Here is a 23,087-nt window from a genome sequence, read left to right on the forward strand (position 1 = left end):
TCTGATCCTGGCTTGGTTGTGTGCTGGGCCAGTCCCCCAGCAGAAGTGAAAGCCGTTTAAGTTGCACTAGTTACCAAAGACTCCAGGGGACTGATAGACAGCAAGGCACAAGGAAGCTGTGAACACGCACCCTTTCCTCTGGCCACGTCTCCTCGAACAGCAGCGGGGATGTTGGTTGGTGGAGGAAGGCTGCTGTCCCACCACCTCTGTGAGATGACACTCCCAGTGATCTTCCTGTGGCCAGACCCCAGCCTTGAGACTCCTCTTAGCCGGCAGCTCAGCACAGAGCAGCTGCTTGGTGACTGGTGGGTGGTCACCATGCCAACAAGGAGGAATTTTAAAATTGTTCCTTAGTGTATTTGCTCCTCCAGTACCTGCTGGGAAGGTTTTTACTTCTGATGAAGTCTCCCAGGCTTATTTTCTGAAAGCCCTGAAGTCAGGTCCCATGGCCGCAAATGCGAGAATGATGTGAGTCACCTCTAAGTAGAAAGAACGAGGACTACTTGTGGCACCTTAGAGACTAACAAATTTATTTGGACATAAGCTTTCATGGGCTAAAGCCCACTTCATCAGATGCATGCAGTGGAAAATACAGTAGGAAGATATATACACACAGAGAACATGAAAAAATAGGTGTTGTCATACCAACTCTAACAAGACTAATCAATTAAGGTGGGCTATTATCAGCAGGAGAAAAAAACTTTTGTAGTGATAATCAGGATGGCTCATTTCAAGCAGTTGACAAGAAGGTGTGAACAGTAGGAGGAAAATTAGCATGGGGAAATAGCTTTTAGTTTGTGCAATGACCCATCCACTCCCAGTCTTTATTCAGGTCTAATTTGATGGTGTCCAGTTCGCAAATTAATTCCAGTTCTGCAGTTTCTCGTTGGAGTCTGTTTTTGAAGTTTTGTTGTTGAAGAATTGCCACTTTTAGGTCTGTAATCAAGTGACCAGGGAGGCTGAAGTGTTCTCCGACTGGTTTTTGAATGTTATAATTCTTAACGTCTGATTTGTGTCCATTTATTCTTTTGCGCAGAGACTGTCCGGTTTGACCAATGTACATGGCAGAGGGGCATTGCTCTAAGTAGCTGATAGATGGAATACGTCACAAGGCTAGGATAGAACAGTGTCAGAGGTATTGTTCCCCATGCTTAATAGTCCCTAGCTGAGGGTAGGAAAACATACGCCGAGTGGCAGAGAGGAAGGATAGTCTTTGGGTTAAGACACCATCTTCCCCAGGGCTTTGGATTCAATGTGCTGCTGCAGACTCAGTGTGTGACTTTGGACAAGTTGTTTCATCTCTCTGTGCCTCAGTTTCCCACCTGTTGTCTGTTTAGATTGGAAGTTCTTTGGGGCAGGGACTGCCTCTCGCTCTCTGTTTGTACAGCACCTAGCACAGTGGGGCCCCTATCTCAGTTCAGGTTTCCCAGTCACTACGGTAACAGAAGCAGTAATAACATACAACTTTGTACGCTATAAGGGATTTTCCATTACTTCCTTTGAAATGTCCACAGGTCAGAAACTAGATGGACCACTGGTTTGTTGTAGTTTTGTCACAGATACATCGGAATTGCCAATCTCCTTATAGTTAAGCTCCCGGACACGGCAAGACAACCCACTGATAAAAAGAGTGACGGGGTTCAGTAGCCTCCAAATTCCCATCCCTGGACCTGCAGAGTGTGTCCTGTGGGCCCAGGGTGCCATGCTGGCAGGTCGAGGCTGGAGGGCAGAGGTGTGTGCTCTCCTAGCAAACAATGAGGGATCCACCAGTAAAGGGATCCATCTGGTAATGAAGCCAGAGGGTGCATTATCTCTCCTGCAATCTCTCATCTCTGCCACCGAACCCCCTTGAATGGGCTATTTACGGCAGGGTGATGCTGATGCTACTGCAGGATAACCCGGAGCCAGTGTGGAGTCGCAGGGGAGCTGTGTATTTGGGATCAGTCCCCTTTGCTTCCCCACCCTGCCTGCACCCAATGGACGGAAGAATTTGGAGGGAATTCCATGAGGTTTCCCACCAACCTTGACTCCTTCCTGTGGGTTCTCCCATGAGAATTCCCCATTTCCTCCCATCCCTTTCCTATGGATTTTCCCATGGAAAAATCCATGACACCCCACTGAAAAAGCAACAGTCAGCCTTGTAAATTCATAGCAAGGCAGGAGCCTGATTCTTGCAGGGAATGGGGCACATTCTCCTACCTCATCGATTGCTACCACCGCCCACTAGAGAAAGGAGTGGCCCAAGGGGAACGCTCAGCCTGCTCTGCCTTTCCCATTGCTCTCCCGCTAGTCCTGGGTTCACCTAGGGGAAAGGGTGGCTCGGTGCGGAACCTATCCCAGTTTGAGTTGGGTGAGAGGCACAAGCAGAGCAGGGGAAAAGCAAAGAATTTCAATGGGGAAACTGAGGCACGGAGCCGTCCAGGGTCTGATTTTTATACAGTGGTCTCCCTTTGGGCGGTGCAAATTTTGCCTGCAGAAGCTGCTCCCTCATTTTTGTAACCACAATTAATTGCAGGGGCAAATCTTGCCATTTGGGAGCTCTGCACTTTGCTTTCACCCCCAGTTAAGTATTTAGCCATCAAAATACCAAGCTTGGTGCCAGCATTGAATCTGGGTTATAAAAAAGCCAGGGTGCAATTTGCACTAATTACAAAAGGGGGCTTTGAAATTCTGGCCCCCAGAGACTTGCCTAATGTCACAGCAAATCAGTGGCAGATCTGGGCACGAAACCCAGGAGTCCTGCCTCCCAGTCCTGTGCTCTAACCACTAGACCATGATGCTTCCAATCAGAGTAATGTCAACGTGAGCTTTTTATTCGGCTGAGGAAACAAGCGTGACAGCAGCCCTTTGTCTTGATTGGCCCCAGATAGTTCCCTAATGAGCTACCCGCATGCTTTACTGCAGTTGAGACAGTTCATCCTAAAGCGTGTTTATAAAGTTAATTCAGGGACAAACCTCAGAATCAGTGAATTAATGCTGCAGACCCTTGAAGAGAAGCCCTGCTCATCAGCCAGCCGGCTCCCCTGATTTGCCCTGCTTGTTTTATGGCGTGGGATTATTAGAATTATTTATCTTGCAATCATGCTTAGCGGGCCTAACAGAGCGGGATCTCATTGCGTTCGGTGCTGTACAAACATAAAAAGAGGCAGTGCCCGCCCCCAGACGCTTGCAATCTAAACTGACAAGGCAAACGATGGGTGAGAGAAAATAAAGCAATGTCCCTTTCCTGTAGCTAGGGAAATGAACCCCAGCGAGCTAGCTGATTTCCTGACGTCACTCAAGCACTCTGCAGCGCAGACAGGATCTGAAACACAGATCTTCAGCCGCCCTCAACCGCAAGATCGCTCTTCCTCTCCAAGTAGCGCATCACCTGGCTTGGGATAGCACTGTATTCTTCTAGCCTTGCAAACACTATGCAGCGAATCTACTGCAGCGTTAACACAGCCAGAGAGGTCTCTCCACCCCAAGGCCATTCCAGCCCCTACCCATTGGCAGAGGATTCTCCTATGCTAAGATAAACACCCAAATCTGGTGCCGTTTCCAATGCCCCTTTCACCGGCTCGGCGCTAACCTCCAAGTCCTTGCTTCCCTTTCAAGCCGGAATCCAATTTACAAAGCCTTTAATTTTAAACTCTCTCATCATGGACTTAATAAAGCCAAATGACAGGTAATGGTCCCAGAAGCCAGGAACTATTAGTTCTCTCCCGACACTAATAAGGGCTGATCACATGCCCGCACACTCCTTTTCCAGCTCACAAAAGCACAGCTCCCCAAGGACTCCGCGACAAGGGGGAGAAACGGGAAATAAACCTTTGTATGGGCAAGGGGAGGAAAAAGACACCAATAGGAACATTTATTAAAACCAAAAATGGGTAGCGTGGGATCATGCTGGCTGCGGCCTGCTCTGCTCCCGGAGTTCATCCCGGGCCCACGTGCTCGCTCCATTTCCCCAACAGGGCACTGGGGGCTCTCGTCGGCGCTACAGGCACTGTGGCTGCACATAGGCATGTAGCAAACCGGCTCTGATTTCTGCCCAACGGCATCAGTGTCATACCGGTCGGGATGTCAGCTCGGGAGAACGTCAAGGCAGCAGTCAGGGTGTGCTGTCACAAAGAGAAATAGATATCATTTCAAACACACAGCTCCAGAGAGAGGGCGGGGGAGGGTGGGGGAGGAAGACAAGAGAATCCCACAATGCACTTTTTTGGGCTTAACTCTGCTTTGGCTGCATCGGAGAAGGAACCGTGGTTTGCACGACACACCGCAGGCCGGGGGAGAGTGGGAGGGAAATCGCAGGGGGTCTGATTCTCAGCTACACTAAGGCTGTTTGATGCTGTTCTGACAGCGTAAAGAGGCTGAAAATGCTCCCCCTCCAAATGCCCCCTGCACAGAGGACCTTATTAGGTGGCAGAAGCTGGTGTAAGGACAATATGCTAATTTTCTCTATGCCCCGGCATAGGAGGCAGATTGGGGGCGTACTTCTCTCCACCTCTTTTCTGCTTCCCGGGGGGACCCATGGGGGGGCCACGGTAAGCAGAGTATAAGTTACCTTACACCAGGCACTGGGCAGGTAGGGATTTTGCACCAGGGGCTGGGCAAACCTCCACCCCACCAGAATAAGGTGATAAAAGGTGCCTTAAAACCATCTTTCTCTCCTCCCCACCCCACTGACTTCCCACCCCCAGCAGAGAAACTGAGTAACTGAGAATCAGCCCCAGGTTGTTTACATTGTTTTACTGGCTCATATAATAATACGTTGCACTATAGCATCTTCCATCCATGGGGAGCCAAGCACTGGAGTCAGAGAGAGTCAAAGCCACCTCATGAGGAGAGACTGCACAAGCCCTATGTGCCAAATAAGCCCTATTTTGAGGGCATCAGTGCTTCCCAGGAATTGGGCTGGCCCTTAGCACGGGGATGGATTTCACCCATTAAGGAATGAAGCCTCACGGTCCCCCTGTCAGGTAAGACACTGGTATTTCCCTCATTTTTCAAAGAGGGAAACTGAGGCAAACAAAGGCAGAGTGATTTGTCCCAGGTCATAGAAGGAATCCGCGGCAGAGCCAAGGCTAGAATGCAGCGCTCCAGATGCCTAGCCTCAGCTACAAGACCATCCCTAGGCAGCACCTCTCTTTTTTCCGGTTGTAGTCTTTGGTTTTTCTTTTACTTCCCTCCCATTCAGCACTGCCCCAGCTCCATCGCTGCCCCTCCCTCCCAGGGCGCTCTCTTACCAAGCTGGCTAGTCACCAGCCCCGGCGGCGCGTGCATTTGCCATGCAGCGGGCAGATGGTTAAACCACTTTTACGCTTTGAGGTAGCAGTCAAAATGGGAAGCACTTAACTTCAGTCACCTTCCCGGTGAGAGCGGCTGTTAGTGAACTGCCCACTGGAAGAAAAGCAAAACACTAGGGCCATTACAGCAGCTCTTGGAGAAGTGACAGATCAGCATCACCCAGGCCATCTGCTACAATGGCACCACTCAACAGGGGTATAAAATAAGGAGCACAAGAACGAAGGTCTGCCAGAGCAGACAGCCCTGCAGATACAGCCAGGAAAGAGCTTTCCCACTTGGCCCAGTGGTTAAGATCATGTCTAGAGACAAATTTAGGAGGCAAGGTTCTGACCTGGGTCTGGATTAGGTTTAGATTAGAGCTTGGGGTTTGGTGCTAATCCAGGACTAAGGTTTGAGTCTGAGGTATGCTGAAATCTTGCACAATGTTCTCATGGATTTTGGCCCCAGATGGCAGGAATCCTGTGATGCCAGCTGCTGTCCAAGACATCTGCCAACTTCATCTACTAAAATCCCACAAAATAACCCGACAGCATGAGATTTCTGCCATTCTGAACGTGGAAATCCCACGGGGACTTCTGATAACACGAGAGTTCTGCTATCTTCAATTGTGGAAATCCCATGAGGTCATCTGATTCCACAAGATTTCTGCCATCTAGGATACAATCACTGTATTCTCAAACCAAAAACTGGGATGCTTTTAGGCCAACATTTTTAGGGTCACAAAAGAGCTCCACAAACCACACCTTATTTTAACCGGAGAGTGCTAGAGTTGCCACCGCCAGCATTTGATAGTCCAACAACCCGTGTGCATTTCTCAGACAGGATGATATTTTCCTCAGTATATCAGCTGTTCTGAATGAGTTCATCCCGAAACCCTGAGCACTTGTCATTAATATGGACTCTGAGCAAATGTACAGATTCTGTTGGGGTCAGCACTCATTTGATTGTTCTCCTGACTCCAAGCACAGCTCAGCCCACTGAATGCTTGTTCTACTGCCCTGTTTGTCCCTGGAAAACACCAAGCAAGTTCTGTTTGCTATAGCAACAAGCAGTTTGCCATTATAAGATAATAAATGTTTTGACAGATGTAACGAGAAATCAGAACAATTCAGGCGTCCCAAAAGAAGTTCCTAGGAATAAAAAACTGGAACCATGACAGCAAAACCAGGACATACGGTCACTTTAATCTTGGGCTGCATCTAAACCACTTCTGGAAAACAGGCTCTTTTGGACCATGGATCTGAGGCAGACCCAAAGCCACAGGGTTATGGTTGGATTTGCCCATCCCTTAGGCAAGGCACCTTGAACCTTTCACCCAAAGCTTGAACACTACGCAAAGAAGAGTGGAGGTTTCAAATAAATCACTTAACAATATTGTTAAGGCGCAAGGGCATTCTCGTCGTATCTCTAGCATTGTTAGAAACAGTAGGCAGCAGAAATCTTGTAGGAAATCCCTTTCTCATAAGATGTCTAGCAACATGCTCCGGTCACATATCTTCCTCTCAGCGATGCTCCCCAATGACCCAAAGCCATCCGCTAGCCAAGCCATATTAGAGTGTAGCACAGCTCCAACCCTCAGGAATGCCCTTGATATGCCCTCTATCCCAGAGGCTGCAGAAGTGGGTGGGATAGAAGCCGGCTATGCCAGTCCTACATCATCTGGGGGCTGCCCCGCATCAGAGGTCAGTGTGCCAATCCTCAACAAGGCAAATCCATCTGCTTTCTGCCCATTCACACATGGGAGCAGCACATAGGGACAAGAGCAAGGCTCCCAGGGCCATCAAAACAGCTGTGTGGCATCAGCAGGTCTTGGGGACAACCTGTAAAGCCCACTCTGCCTTCTTACGTTTGCCATTTATTTTTGTGTAGCATCTTTGATCCATGAAGTACATATCACAGAAAGCCTCGGCACCCGTTGCAATATAATCCATCTGATAGGAAATCTCGCACTGGAGAGAGGCCAGAATTTCCATCCCACTCAACCTCTTTCGGTAACCACTGAACTCTCCCTTCCTCCTTCCATCGCCCACATTATTTGTCTTTCTTCCAGATCCCTATGAAAACCTATTGACACAATTGCTACCTTTGGTAACTTGTTACACGTATGAACGACAGACTGGGGTGCAATCTTGCCTAAATTCCTTGCCTGCTGTCTCCTCCCTTGCCTAAATCAGGGATCTCTTATTCTTGCACGTGACACTAACTCAAATAGCCTTATAACCTCTCACTTCTCTAGTCCCTTCAAATATTGTTATACCTTAAAGTAGCTCCTTCTCCCTGGACCCCCATTTTGCTTTGCACGTGTAATTCTTTCAGCCTTTTTTGAATAACTTGAAATCCCAGAACACCCTGCCTCAATATGTTTGCCCTCTGCTTTGCATCTTTCTCCTATAATACAGCAACCAGAGCTGCACACTATATATAATACATAGGGCCCTTTGGTTTATAGTTTTTATTTTATTTATTTTTTCCCAGGAATTTATCAGTGTTTATTACCACAACAACAAAAACGGGTGAAAATCAGCGCAAAAACTATTAATACTTTTTCTGGGGTTTATTTTGGTGGACGGAAAGACGGTGGAAAAAAGTATTCGGGGGTTAATGCTTTGAATTCCGTTCATCAATGTGGTTTGCTGCAGAACTAAAAGAGAACTCAAAACACAATGCCACCTCTGAATTTAAGAAAACAATACACCTCTAATCCCCAAATAAAACTTTTCATTTGAATAAACAGTTTACTGTTGTCGACTTAGAACTAGTACCCCATATTTACATTTAATATTGGCCCACACCAATTGCAGCACATACACTCATATTAATCCTTTTCTCCTGTTTTTGTTTTTGTTTTTAAACTTTCAAATACTTCCTTGAGTTCTGAAACATATTCTGGTACAAATGTTTGGCTTTTTCCCATTTTAGTGCGTCAAATCTTTAAACCGTTCTCTGCTAACTGCTTGAAATGTCTACATGGTGGGTGTGAGATTCATCAGTATGTTCAGATGCGCTCGCACTTCAGAACCTGTGTGCATGCCTCTTTGTTTATTACGTGTAACTTCTAGATGAATACTTAGCCTTACCTCAACTGGCAGCTTTGCATATACACACAGAGATTAATGTATTATCGCAATACATATATCTCATGCAATGTATTGTATTTTCCTAATAAAAAAAGTTATTTTTATATATATGAAGGATACAAAAGTAGATTGAACATCAGACACAAAAAACGGAATAATACTGTTTGTAAAACCCGGGAAATTTTTGGTAAAAATTGGTTTAAACTGAAAAGGAAGGGGCTTAATAATACAGCAGTAGAAAGAAGAGCGATTTATGCAAGTGACCTCTTATAGGAGCAATATACCAATTTGGATCCTTTCCCAACATCTGCTCCGGGTCCGGATGAAGGGAAAGGAAGATGCTACGATTTCTGTAGCTTGAATGTGAAATAAAAAGCCATCTCACTGAGTAAATGGAGATTTACAGTAGAATATTTCTAACCCATGGGACATGGGTGTGGATAGCCTCCTGGAAAGATGTATGGCAGTGGTAAGATTGCCAAGACTTGCATCACTGGCTCTTTTATACAACCTTCTAATAGTAAATAGCACTTATATAGCTCTTTACAGCACCAAAGCACTGTACAGATATTAACTAATTCAGCCCAGTCAGGACAGATCGTATTAATATCGCCATGCTACTGGCAGGGGAATTGGGGCTTAGTAAAGTGAAGTGGTGCCGAAGGTCAAAGAATGGAATGAGGAAGAGAACCCAGGTGTCCTGGTGCATAGTCTTGTGATCTAGCCACTTGGACACATTCCATCTTTGGGAAGAGGGCATTTTTCCCTGTTTCCAGCTTCTAGTCAGTTCCCTGCTACACCCAACTGCCAAACTAAATCTAGGGTGACCAGATAGGAAGTGTAAAAAATCGGGATTGGGGGGGGGGGGTAATAGGCGCCTATATAAGACACAGCCCCAAATATCGGGACTGTCCCTATAAAATCGGGAGATCTGGTCACCCTAACCAAATCAAAGGAGCAGGGGATCTAGTCCAATATTCTGTGTCTCCAGATGCTTCACTTCCTTGTGAAGCAATCCCTAGTGGACAATTATGGAATAATCACAACATAAAGCAAGTTTCTTCCTATTCCTCATCACACCCTGAATCATGAGGCTTTATAATCCTTATAAAGAAACAAATGTGAGCATATAAGGGCAAGAGACGGGGAGGGTTCTAAAAAGGATTAGACTCTGCTCCCACTGAAGTCAATGGGCATTTTACCACTGCTTTTACTGCGAGCAGAGTTAGGCCAACACAGAGTGCTTTGAAATTGGAAACTCCCACCTCTCAGAGCCTGAAACGCTACCGATTTTGCACCTCAGTAAAAGTGACCCAGCAATGGAGAACTGGGGCCACAGACCAACATTTTCGCTAAGCTGGGCACCCATTCGCACTAAGCTGGGCTCCCAAACACTGAGTCCTCCAGAGTCCGTGGTACCTTTTGAAAACATTGGCCTAAATGTCTACACTTCTCATTGAACCCCACTGCGTTCTCACCCTCAGCGATACATCTTGTGGCAGCAAGTTGCACAGACCTCACAAAACATTTCTTTTACAACGAGGGCTGATCCTTAGGAGGATCTCTTTCCAGCCCACATGAGGTCCAGCAGTTGCATTTCTCACAATGGACCTACAGGCCCGCACAACGAAGAGGGCTCTGATGCTTAAAGTGGAAGATCTATGTTCAGTTCCTGGCCACAAGCTCCCTGCTGTACTGTGGGCAAATCGTTCTGTCTTCGTGCCTCAGTTCCCCATCTGCAAAAGGGGATAATAATACTCCCTTTCTCCCCCTCTTTGTCTGCCCTATCTATTGAAATTGCAAACTCTTCACAGAAAGGGACAGTCTCTTGCCATGTGTCCATACAGTGCTTATAGTGGGCCCCTGATCTCAGCTGGGATTCTCTAGGAGCTACAAAGAATAAATCATAATGTGGAATCTGTTTGCCCCAAGGCTATAAAAATTAAGGGCCACATGCTGCAACTCTTACACCGTTGTCCCTTTGATTTTAACGAGATGGCACAATGTCAGCACTGTTCAACACCGTTCAGGGTTGCAAAATCTGCCCCCTGAAAAATAGAGACATAGAAACTATGAACAACAGAATCTCAGTTGTTGTTTCAAGCTGTGGCTTCTTCTTAAGCAATTAATGTATTAAGGGAAAGTACATCTCTTCAAAATCCTCCTCTCCTCCCCCCTCTGGAGAGTTTTCCTCTTGAGTTTCCTGGTATATTTAATAAGGTGCAGCTTTTGAAGGAGCCAAGTCTGACCAGATGTTCCAGCAAAAGGGAGTTTGCAAAATACAACTCCTCTTTAGAAGGGGAAGTTGGGGTGTACATGTGTCATTTTTTATGGTTATTAAATGTAGGTGTTAGACTGCTGCACCTAGAGAAAAGCTGAGACCTGAGGTTTCTTTTCTGTTAATACCCACCCTGCTCCAGTTCGGTCTGTGATAGACACTTGTCCTGCTCACTGCCTGTTGTCTTTTCAGACCGCACAAATGTACCATTGTTCAGACGGCAACATCACAGAGAGGGGCGCTCATCACACTCCTCTGTCAGAGTTGGACACCGTTCAGATTTCAAAGCCCAGAGCAAGGTTTACAACTGAAGTTTTTCTGCTGGGAGCATGTTGACAAGCTGAGTGGCTTGATCTCAGATGTGCCAGGCCATAATAAAATGACCAGTCACCCAGGATCCTCCATAGAGCCAGACAAAGGTACTGCAAGGGCAGCGAAAACAGATGCCCTGCAAATACCAGAAATCACGTGGTGTTTACTATGAGTCTCAGCCTTGGTCCTGCCACTCCACTGGATCAGTTCCAGATTTTCAGGGTTCGCACTGGACTGAATCCAGATTGAATGACAATGTAATAATTTGTGTGTCTCTCTCTCTGCTTTGATTTTAAAGCCAACAGTTAAAGGGACACAGGAGCATAGGAACATAGTAATTTCCACGCTTGAGCCGACCTCTGGTCCATTTAGCCCAGTACCTTATTCAGTACCCTGGCAAGTGTAATAGTGACAACATAGATCTCTCTGTTCTGATGTTTGGGATACTGTTGCTTTAAGAGGGATGGAAGGAGGAGACCTGGCTGGTCAAGAGTAAACAAGAAGGAGGGCTTACTAAAAGGAGAACTTGGAAGCTGCTGCTTAAATGCTTTGTCTGGGTCACTAAAACGGGGTGCAAGACTCTTGTTAACCAGGTTGTATTGCACATACAATAACATGACTGGGCTGGGGGGAGATGGGAAATTCGGTTTTGCGGAAGATTTCAGCATTTCTTTTTTGTTCCGATTTGGCATGAAAACTGAACATCTGGACATTCTCCATGAAAGAAACTTTTGTTTCAATTGATCAAAACATTTCAAATTTGAATTTTTTAAAAATTCTACATTGCATTTCTTTATATATACACACACACACTATAAAATGTAAATTAATATAAACATTATACATATTCAAAATAAAATGTCATTTTGAAAGGAAAACTCTAAGTGTTTTATTCTGACAAGGGGGGACCATTTCTACCCCTCCCCCCCTTTTTTTTTCTGAAATCCTGGGTTCTATTCCTAGCTCTGCTACCGGCCTTCAGGGTGATGCCAAGCAAGTTATTTCCCCGCTCTGTGCCTCAGTTTCCTCCACCTTTAAAATGGGGATAATGATAATCGGTATCATTTGTTAAGAGCTTTGAGATCTACTGATGAGGAGTGCTATAAAATAGCTGGGTATTATTAATATTAGTATTAAATAAGACCATGCCTATCAAATATTAGGGTCATTGTGTAATCCTTAGGACAACCTATGTACCATATTAGAATATTGGGAAGGAGCACCGTGATTGGAGGTGGCACATCAGACTGTGTGACTCTTACTGGTTTGTTTTCATCCTGACATTTCTTGAAGGCTGCTGGCAGCAACGGCCTTTTATCCTCGGCTCAGATGTACCCTGTTACAGAGGAGACACACATGCAGAGCTCTCGTCATGGAGCCTTTTGTTCATTCTTGGTTTGCTGTTTTCCCTTAAAAAAGTCATTCAGACTGAAAATAAACGGTTGCTCTTTATGGACAGAAAACATATCAGTGCAAGGACAATGTAACAGATTGGTGCTTACCCGGCCCGTATTTGAACCATTTAAACCTCTACAAATTGCTCTGACCACCTTATGGAACAAGCTTTCTTGGGAGATTTTTGGGGCTTCTTGCTTTCGGTCGTACCAGCAATACTGCGGATGTGTTTGTCCGGGACATTTTTATATTCCTACTCCTAGTGCTGGCTGAAGGCAGGAAATTGAGGGTCAAAACAAATGAACTGTGCATGGGCTAGATGGGATTTTAAGTACAGCCTGTGTAATGGGTGGTGTGTGAGTTGTTCTGCCCCAGCCATAGCCCCTCTGAGGCACAATCCTCCCCCTGTTACTGCTTGGCTCCTGGCTGGTAGTCATTTATTCCTGGCCTATACCAGCAGCAAATTACTACCTCCTCCTGCTCCCATGGTGCTCAGCTGCTCCGAGTAGCGAATAGAGTTGTAGAGCCATAACTTGGTCTTTCTTCATCCTCTCCCCACCCACATGAGCACTCCCACCAATTCCTATTTGCTCAGAGACAATGTCAGGACAGTGCACATAGGGGTCTGATTGAGATTGTTAACCTCTCTGCATGGGCACTGAGTCTGACTCACAATCTAGCACTAGATATAGAATTTCTTTTAAAATTATCCAAACTTTTCCAAAGCTTTCAAAAAACTTGGGTCAGGTTCTGTTCCCATTTTGGGTGAAGAGTCCAGCCAGCCCTTTACCTCTCCCAACTCAACATGTCCATCTCTCCACGTAATTCTAGCAGAGGAACTTTGATTAAACCACATGCTCCTCTGGCCTGGGCAGAAATAACTGTTGCACAGGACAGAGCATTAGAAAGGTCCTTATCTTGACACTTTAAAGATCCCCCTTCCCCCTGGACAATTTGGTGTCACCCTCTGGATGATTTGGAAATCTTATTCTGAAGGGCTTTGAGCCCTTTGATCTTCATAAAAACCAGTCACAGAATGTCTTATACTGTAATGCCTTGAGGAATGCCATAAACCCAGAACCATTGCTATATCCCGTCTTTGGTACATCTAATCTCACGGTATTTATGACCTCATATTTTCTTTAAAGGGACGCTATCTGCTTAAAAATCGAGTATTAAAAACACAAATGTCATTACCCGCGTCTGCCTTTTAGATTATTAAAAGAGAAAGAATTTAAAAAACGTAATAACTTTGTTTTACATGCTTCAAGTCCTTTGCCTCTATTGCCTGTCTGATAATGAAAACTGATTAGTCAGTTTCATACTTGTTTCTAGTCAGTTTCATTTTTCCAGGTCTAGGAGGCCTTGCAATCTTTTGCATTGCAGGGGAATGTTTACATCCAACCAAAAAGATGCTTGATTATTTTTAATTGCCAACATTTATTTTAATATTGTTTTTTGTAATGCTGTTAAAAAAAATGCAGGGCCTAAGCCAATTGATAATGATTATTCAAGGTACTCCATGGGTCGGGGTGGGCAAACTACGGCCCGCCAGCTGTTTTAATCTGGCCTTCAAGCTCCCACTGGGGAGCGGGGTCTGGGGCTAGCCCCGCTCCAGCACTCCAGCCAGGGAGCAGGGTCGGGAGCCGCTCCATGAAGCTCCCAGAAGCAGCGGCATGACCCCGCTCTGGCTCCTACGCATAGGAGCAGCCAGGGGGCTCCGCTCTGCACACTGTCCCCGCCCCAAGTGCTGCCCCCGCAGCTCCCATTGGGCGTGAACCACAGCCAATGGGAGCTGACGGGGCAGTGACTGCAGATGGGGCAGCGTGCAGAGCCACCTGGCCACGCCTTGGGGTAGGAGCCAGAGAAGGGACATGCCGCTGCTTCCGGGAGCTGCTTGAGGTAAGTGCCACCTGCAGCCTGCACCCCTGAGCCACCCCCGCCCCACACCCTAACCCCCTGCCCCAACCCTGATCCCCCTCCTGCCTTCCAAACCCCTCGATCCCAGCCTGGAGCACCCTCCTGCACCCCAATCCCCTCATTCCCAGCCCCACTCCAGAGCCTGCACCCGCAGCCAGAGCCCTCACCCCCCCACACACAGCCCCGCCCCAGCCTGGAGCTCCCTCCTGCACCTTGAACTCCTCATTTCTGGTCCCACCCTGGAGCCCGCACCCCCAACCAGAGCCCTCACCCCCTCCCGCACCCCAACCCCAATTTTGTGAGCATTCATGGCCCGGCCATACAATTTCTATTCCCAGATGTGGCCCTCAGGCCAAAAAGTTTGCCCACCAATGCCATTGGTAAACAAGATAAAATATCAGGAACTTGATTCTGCAAATCCTTATTCACTCAAGCATCTCTCTATCTGTGGTATTTCTGAAAGGCTTATCACCTTGTTATCTTAAGGCCTGATCCTGCAAGGTACTGAGCTCTTTCTGAAAGGTCCTCAGCTTTTCAGTGGGAGCAGAGGGTGTTAATCAGCAGCCAGGATCATGGAAGTCAATGGGACTAACTGGACAAGTAGGGGTTTGCAAGATCAGACCCCAGCATGTGCAACATTACACTGTCCTTAACTGTCAAATGTTTGCATGTTCCAATAAGTCAAGATCCGGGGCTAACTGGCACAGAGAGCAGCCGTCAGGGTATCCTGCTTTCCAGACATCCCTGATCATGAAATGTGCCATGGTTCTAGAGCCAAAATTTGCAAGCTCCAATGGAAGGACAGGGCCTGCCAGCAAGAAGGGTGTTCCATGCTGCCAGACGGATTGCACAGTGAGCGCCCTCCCTTTCCAGTCCAGTGGGTCAGGAAAGGGTAAAAAGCTGCATCCCCACCTGGTCCCATTGCAAGAGAGAACCTCCTATTCCGGACCTACTGCCAGCATGGGAGATTGGACAGCAAGTGGACACTCACGCCTGTCTATATGCCGGAAGGTGAAGATCCAGCTAGTTCAAGAGATCTGAGTTTTTATGCACCCCTCAGGAGGCGCCTCAGACAAGCACTTGCACTGCATGTGCTTAAGGCAAGCACAGCAAGACTTCTCCTGAAGTACGGACTGCCAGTGATTTCGAAAGCTAGGCAGGGACATTACAGCTGATTTAGCTTATGGTGCTACTTAACCTTTCACCACATCTTCCCCATCCCTTATCAACAAGAGTGCCAATGAGCAAGTATATCCCAGATCTTCATTCAAGGAAAGAAATGACAAACGCAAAGAGAACTCCATAGGAATCATGCTGTCATTACAGAAGTGAGGGAGGATGGCTTCCGATGTCATTACATTTCTCATTTGTCCGGCATAGTGATCACAGGAATCAAGTCAGGAGGGAAAAAAAAGAAAAAAGAAACAACAAATAAAGAAATAACACTAGAAAGAAGAATAGAACATAGCAAGAAAGAAAAGAAAGAAAGAAGCCCCCTGTAAAAGTAACACTCCCCAAGACGATGATGTCTCTCTTTCCTTTCCCTTTGGAGGGTGGGCTAAACCAGGTCATAACATTTTGTGCAGGGTGCTAAGGAAGAAAGACTGGGGGAGGAGTGGGAGGAGAATAAAAAAATTACAGGTCCCAGTGAGTGATTTGTAGAGAAGGAATAAAAAGGGCATCTCTCTAGGTCGGCAGAGCTTTGGAGGCACCTGGTACAGCTCCCATCGACAAAGGCTCGAATCTGTGTCATTAGCAGACAGTTCCACAGGTTTGAGGGCTAATTTATGATTTCTAGATTGCCAGCTGTGACATAATTCACCAGGCAGCAAGGCTGAGGTCAATATATGTTTAAGTAAAAAGGTTTTTCAAAAGCCTCTGGGGTCAATCAGGAAAAGCTGTAGTTATTGCATGGGAGGGAGGGTTGGGAGAAGCTGAGGGCTGGGGCGGGAAGGGGGTGAATACAGCAGTCGATTCCTGTTAAGTAAATAAGGCTGTTTTATTGCTAAACTGCAGTCTAGCACCAAGGCAAGTCCTGGAACTTTGGAGTCAATAGATCTACCCTTTGGAAATGAAGAGTCTGTAAAACCGCCTCTCACTCGCTCCCCCTCATTCTCTAAGCACCGTCTCAGACTCAGATCCTTTCTTCCTTCAGAGCAGAGAGAAGACCACAGCTCAGATCATCATTAAGCCTCATGGTCTGGGGCAGATTAAGGCAATCCAGGGCCCTAGACGTGCCTGCCCCCAGGGCTCTGGCCCTGTGGCTCACACTGCACCGTGGCTTGATGCCACAGTCTTGAGTGCCAGTGAGACTCATTCCCTTGCCCTTCCAGAGATGCAGGGGCCACACCCTGGGGCCCTCTTGTGTCCCTCACCAGGATTGGTCGTAGGGTCCCTCCCTACTGCTTGGGAGCAGATGTCACTGCATCAGTTCCACTCAAGTCCCATTTTCAAGTTTTTCTTTGCAACTGTGAAGGTTAGAAATTTACATTTTTTAAAGTGAAAGCTGAAATTCTCATGCCGTCCCATGACTCCAGGAGCTGGGGCCCTAGGAAAAGGCCTGGAGTACCTGTGCCTTAATGTAGCCCTGTTCATAGGGGTGAAGTGATGGAGTTTCTCCTGGATAGAACTGGGCTCAGAACCATTTATCTAAATACTCCCTGGATCCCTGGCTAACATCGGATCCCATTCCAAACCTCCCACCTCTCCCCGACCCGAGCAACAAGCTCTTCAGAGTCAAAACCATGCCCAGTTTTGCCTGTCTCCACCCCAGTGTCACAGTGATGTACTTTTCATTAAGGCAGGGAGAGCTCGTGTTTAATGCTTCCATTGTATCTCACCAGCAATCGGAGCCTGCTGGCAGCTGCAGCACTCCAGTCTGTCCATCCGCAGTCCCGAGATCCACCTTCCACAACAGAGGACAACTTTCGATCTTTGCAGGCTGCTCCACAGAGTCACATGGCTCACGATGGATCTGGGCTCTCAGATCCAGATTCCAGGGGACAGATTCACTGCTATGCTTTGCACCACTCCAAAGCAGTTGGGAACCTACCTTAACTGGCCAGGTTAAGCTAGAGCCGTGCAAAGCAGCTGGAGCAAACCAATGCAGAAGTGGGTGGAAAATGCTGCCCAAGTAGAGCGAGAAGTGCTTTGCACTCCCAGTGCACAGGTGTCAATGGTGACAAGAAGTGCCAAGAAATGGCAGACCAGGCCCAAAGCATTTCTAGAACAATCGCAAAAATATGTGTACAAATCAGACTGTTTAGAGCCCATTCATGAACAGGAAATGGGCTGTTTGCTGCTAACAGTTCGACAAGTTCTATTTAAGATCCAGCCTGCAGCCTGTCCAACAGGCATGAAGAAGCTGCTCCTTCAGCCTGATAGGCCTGGAAGGCTGGATGATTGCTGAATGCTCTGTGCTGACTCTAGTCAAGAGGGGATTGGTGCTGCTGCTCATTTCAGGTCATCCCGGCACAAGAACCTGGCTGCAAAACCACTCGGACCCATCATTCAGCACCAGTGGCATAACTGGTGGAAGATGTAGTATAGACAGGTGGGCTGAGGCAGGGCTCTTGGTTTAAGTACTGTCTACAGTACTACTTCCATCATTGCCACCACTGCTGGAGCTGCAGCACTGGGCACCAAGGATGAATTATAGGTTCCATTTTTGATGAGGTTAATGAGTAAGGACTCCTGGGTTCTATTCCTGGCTTCTCCACTATCTCACCCAGTGGGCTTGGGCAACCCACTTAGCCTTGCTTGCCTCAGTTTAGCCACCTTCTAGCCTGTTTGGCTCCAAAACCCACTACCAATAGGAAACCTAACCTCAGCTTCAAATACCCTACCCATACGAACTCTAATCCTAGGGTGTGGAGATCTACCCATAGGAACCCTAACTCTATCTCCAGCTACCCTACCCATAAGGCTCCCAGTGTTTTCTTTCCCTTCTTTGGCTGCTGCCCGGATGCCTTTTCCTTAGCTGCCCAGATAGCCTGATAGTTTCCTTCCTAAGGTGCTCTGGGGTACATGGCACATCTCCAAGGCAAGTACCGACACCTGAAAACCTCGCCTAGGTACCCACATTTTATATGGCCTCTTCTGCCACTGCTGGGCCCCTTTCCCGCTGCTCCAGATACCTGGCCATTTATGTGTCACCAGCAAGAGTAAATGCAACATATTTATCAAAATGCAACTGCGGCGTGTCAGTACATTCACATTGTACATGGGGGCCTGGCTACGAAACAGAACGCTTCGTTTCTGCTCCTGCCTCAGCAGTTGGCTTGGGTGACTTAACCTCAAGGAGCCTCAGGGAGTTAGGTCCTTTGATTTTCACTGGGATTTGGGCACCTTTGTGCTTCCCTTATCCATCGGTAAACCAGGGATCACACCCGTGATGCTTCATTCATGAACATTTGGACATGGCTTTCAGATCCTCAATTGGAAGGTGCCACTTACGCTCCAAGCATTCCCCTCATTATTACTGCAGAGGTCGAAAACGGCAAGAGTGGCTCATGTTTTCTCCCAGCTCCTAACTTGCGGGAAAGCTCGTTATCAGCAGGGCATCCTTGAAACAGCAACCAAGAGCATTAACTTTTAATATTTAATGTATTCCTCAGGCTCTGGGAGAGCAACGTGAGAAATATCCCGTAAAAATCTATTAGTGTTAATAAAATACCACCCAACAGGTTGGCCATTACCAGCAATTAAAGTTTTCAAAGTGCGTCGGATAACTCCCCGCAATGATTTGTGTGGCCTTTAGATCCGGTCTTCTCCGGCTTCATTTTTTTTTTCTTTATTAAAGTTTCTGAACCCTTTCCCCCTCTCTCCCACAGCAGATTCTGAGCTCTAACCAGTGAATTACAGCACTAATGAGGTGTTTATACTCTCTGCCCATCAATCACAGATGTGTGTGAGTGAAAGCACCAGCTGATAGCTGGGAAGCGCTCTGTTGCTGCATCTAGCAAAACATTACATTCGATCTAGCTGAAGCCCCACCCAACCCTCCCCTCCCCTGTGACTTTTGCATCTTAGCAAGTGAGCAGAAGTGGGGAGACCATCATATCTGATTTTCAACCAGTGAGAGATTTAGGGCTCCCCCTTGTTCACTTCCACACCCTCCTTCTCCTCTCCGCCCCACTTTTCATGCACTTTGCCACCTACCTAGAGCGCCATATCCCCTGAAACTGATGCCCTTGAAGTCTGGCAGATCAGGTAACGTGGGGTACCACAGAAGTAAGCTGATAGCAGTGCTTCCCCAGGCCCCACACAGCATGGCACATCAGCCACACAAAGATTCTCACCCTCCTGGCTCCAGGAGAAACACTTGATGCTTTTTTCATTTCCTTTTCCTTTTCAGTGTCTGACCCTCTGTTCAACTAGTGGCACCACTGAAGGAGTGCTGTCAAGGGCATAACTAACAACCATGTAAAAACAAGTAAAAAGGACCCTTGGACTTTTAATATGAGGATTTGGGGTTTGCTTTAAATAAACTCACATCTAAATAAAAAACAATGTTGCTATGGAACATACAATTGTTTCATGTACTGCATGCTGGGTAATAACAGGAGAGGACTCCATATTTCTAAAACTAAACTGCTTCCTTATCAAGCAAACTATTTATAGAAGTGCTGCAACTGCACATAGCATTCCAGCCATGTGCACACAGACTGGCTTTCTGGTGCTGCCTCCAAACTCTTCCCTCCGGCAACTTCTCCTCCTCCCTCCAAGTTCCATGCAGGGTGCTACAACAATAGAAGAGTTATGTACTCAGCTTCCCTTCCTGGCCCATAGCAAATAACTGGAGTTGCCAATCCTCCAGGATTGCCCTGGAGTCTCCAGGAATTAAAGATTAATCTTTAATTAAAGAGTATGCCATGTGATGAAACCTCCAGGAATACATCCAACCAAAACTGGCAACCCTACAAATAACTGGCAAACAGTGTGCCAGATCCCAATGTGATATGTATGGTGCTGTAAGATACATCCCAGAAAGTGGTTTACTGGGGTCTCCATCTAGCCTAGGGAAATAGAGCAGAGGATCTGGCCCAACGTCCCTACCAATCTTGTGCCAGAAGGGAGTCTCATGGCAAGTTTCTAAGGGGCGCTTATGAATAGAAGGAGTTAAGCCCATCACATCCGTCCCTTTCTGACTTTCACCCCTGAGCCATCTCCCTCTGTCTGGCTCCTGCTTCGTTTCTCTATATCCAGGCCCTGGTTCAGATCTCTTTCTCTGTATCCTGCTCTTACTCCATCTTCCTCTCTCCAGCTGCCACTCTCAGGTTGCTTCCCTTGATCCGGTTCCTTTTCCCCTGGATCCAGCTATTCCTCCTCCTGCCCTGCTCTGTATCTGCTCCTCCCTCTGCACTGTTTCTGCAATGACATTATCTTTTACCACCCTTACTTGGGGTTTTTGCCTTTCAGAGGATTAATTTTCTAGCCCTTCAATTTTAAAACACTAATCAGCAAAGGAGTGAATTGCTTTAGTAACTAAAGCCCCTAAACGGCCCCTCTGCAGCTTCATGCCATGGTCAGATTCCCACCAAGGAGAAGACTAAGGTCTTGGGAGAGAGAGATGTTAGGTTCTGTGGTGGAGAAAATGTTGGCCGCTCTGCTTAGCAAAGCTGGAAGCCTTAAGACCCAGAGAGACTTGGGTAACCTCTGTGCTGACCTTTCTGTTCCAGGCGCCACTGCTCTCCCATGAGGGGAGAGAAAATGGAATGAGAGACAGACCGAATGTGGAACAAGCCACGAGCTGCAGCACACGGGACATTATGCTAAGGCAGGTTGATAACGGTCCCTAAAACAGAGAGGAATGGTACCAGGAGTCTACAAGGAAGAAGAGCCATTGCTCTGCTGTACTGCATGGGTCACATTTGCAAAAGTGCTCTGCTCCCATTTAGGCCCCGAAATAAGAAGCGGGATTTTCAGAATTGCTCAGCATATTAAAAGCTGAGTCCCTTTGAAAATCTGGCCACGAGAGGCATGATGGGAGCTGCTGGGAGCTGAATTCCTTTGAAAACCTGGCCCCAGCTGTGGGGCGCTGAGCCCTCGACAATCCAGCCCTGAGCTGCCTTGAACATCTGGCACTGGTAATTTTGCAGAGTCAGTGTCAGCACAGAGATCACTAACTGTCCCCGGCTCCAGTTCTCCTGAATAGCGGGCACAGTACTGAATACTGGACACTTTGTATATCTTTTTTTTCTTTGCTTGAATTGATGAATTGATCAATCAAGTTTTTTAAGCTCTAAAGCAGGTTTCCAAGGGAGGCTGTGGAATCCCCATCAGTGGAGGCATTTAAGAACAGGCTGGACAAACACCTGTCAGGGATGGTCTAGGTTGACTTGATCATGACACAGGGCAGGAGCCTGGACTAGATGACCTCTTCCAGCCCTACATTTCTATGACTAAACATCATTTGTCCCTGAAATGTGTTAGATAATTCCATTGCTGTGGAGCGATGCTTATCCCAAATCACTCCCACTCACCATTTAAATGCAACCACCTCTGGAGTGGAACATAGTAGCTGTGAAACAGGGCACAGTAACTCTACAGAAGAGAGACTTAGATATCCGATTGCTGAGACCTTAGATTAGATTAAGAGAGTGAGAGAGAGAGAGAGAGAGAGCACAGCACAATGGTTTGTGGACAGGGTTTTCAGAAGATCAAAGTGACTTAGAAACACAAGTCTCACTGTAAATCAATTGAAAGTCAATAAGATTGGGGCAGTACTGACTCAGAGGGCAAATGTGTGTGTGTGTTGGGGACTGGTGGTTCATACATAGATGAGGACTTGTATGTAAGAATCAGTTGTTTCAAATTTAAAGCAAGGATCATTCTGAGTTAAGGACACTCTTAAATAGTCCATGCATGACCGTTGCATTTTTACATTCTGCATCATTCATCCTTACACCTAAGCAAGCACATCGACGTATATGACATCCAAGGTCAACAATGCCACTTTGGGCAGCACCTAAGGTTTCAGTCAAGTGCTGGTCAGGCCTAACCCAGCAGAGCTTATGAGAAGTGACCAGATCACAACCAGAGCCCCAGGAATGGATGAACCAGGGAAACAGCCTGCGCAACGCGGGGTGTGGGCAGGGAGAATACAGCAACAAAGCAGGTCTTATATTGCAAAAACAGGGTCCATGAGCACTCGTGAATTCCCAATGCCTGTGTGGCTGAACCGTGGTTTTGGAAATATGAGCCTAAATATCTAGTCCAAGGTTGCACAAAAAGTCAGTGGAGCAGCCAGGATTAGAACGGAGGCTTCATGATTCCCATTTGCTTGCTGCAATTTGCTAGAACACACTCGCTCTTTGAGTGGGCTATTTAGGATATGTCAACGCAGCAAAGAAAAACCCATGGCTGGCCCACCCCAGCCGACTCGGGGTTGCAGGGTTCAGACTGCAGGGCTGGTTCATTGCTGTGTAGCCTTCCGGGCTTGGGCTGGAGCCTGGACTCTAGGACCCTGCAGGGTGAGGGTCCCATGTCTACTGCCCTGCAGCCCGAGCCCTGTGACCCGAGTCGGCTGGCATAGGGCAGCTGCGGGTTTCTCTTTGCTGGGTAGACATACCCATTCAGCCCAGCTCTGCCACCTTTATTCATGCTGATCAAAGTTTGATCCCACAAGAAGTCCCACTGAAACCAACAAGACTCCTAAGGTGCTACTCAATGTGTGAACGTGGCAGAATCAACTCTTAGGAATCAAGGGAGGGATTTGGAGGATAAAAGGGGGCAGCCCACATAGGTCTAATAGTCCATGGCAAATATAAGAGATGGGGACAACTGCTTTTTCCATCTGCCTATGCCCCCCA

General features: G+C 47.2%; 1 long non-coding RNA gene across 1 annotated transcript in view; it reads right to left on the reverse strand.

The window, feature by feature from the left end:
* Positions 1-513: 513 nt before the first annotated feature.
* The window catches only part of LOC135975798 (uncharacterized), a 28,289-nt gene continuing 5,715 nt past the window's right edge, over positions 514-23,087 (reverse strand). The window contains exon 2 of the long non-coding RNA XR_010592842.1: positions 514-4,103. This is a non-coding gene — a long non-coding RNA (uncharacterized LOC135975798). The remainder of the gene's footprint in view (positions 4,104-23,087) is intronic.

This window comes from Chrysemys picta, chromosome 15 (genome assembly GCF_011386835.1).
Source record: "Chrysemys picta bellii isolate R12L10 chromosome 15, ASM1138683v2, whole genome shotgun sequence".
NCBI classification, from domain to species: Eukaryota; Metazoa; Chordata; order Testudines; family Emydidae; genus Chrysemys; species Chrysemys picta.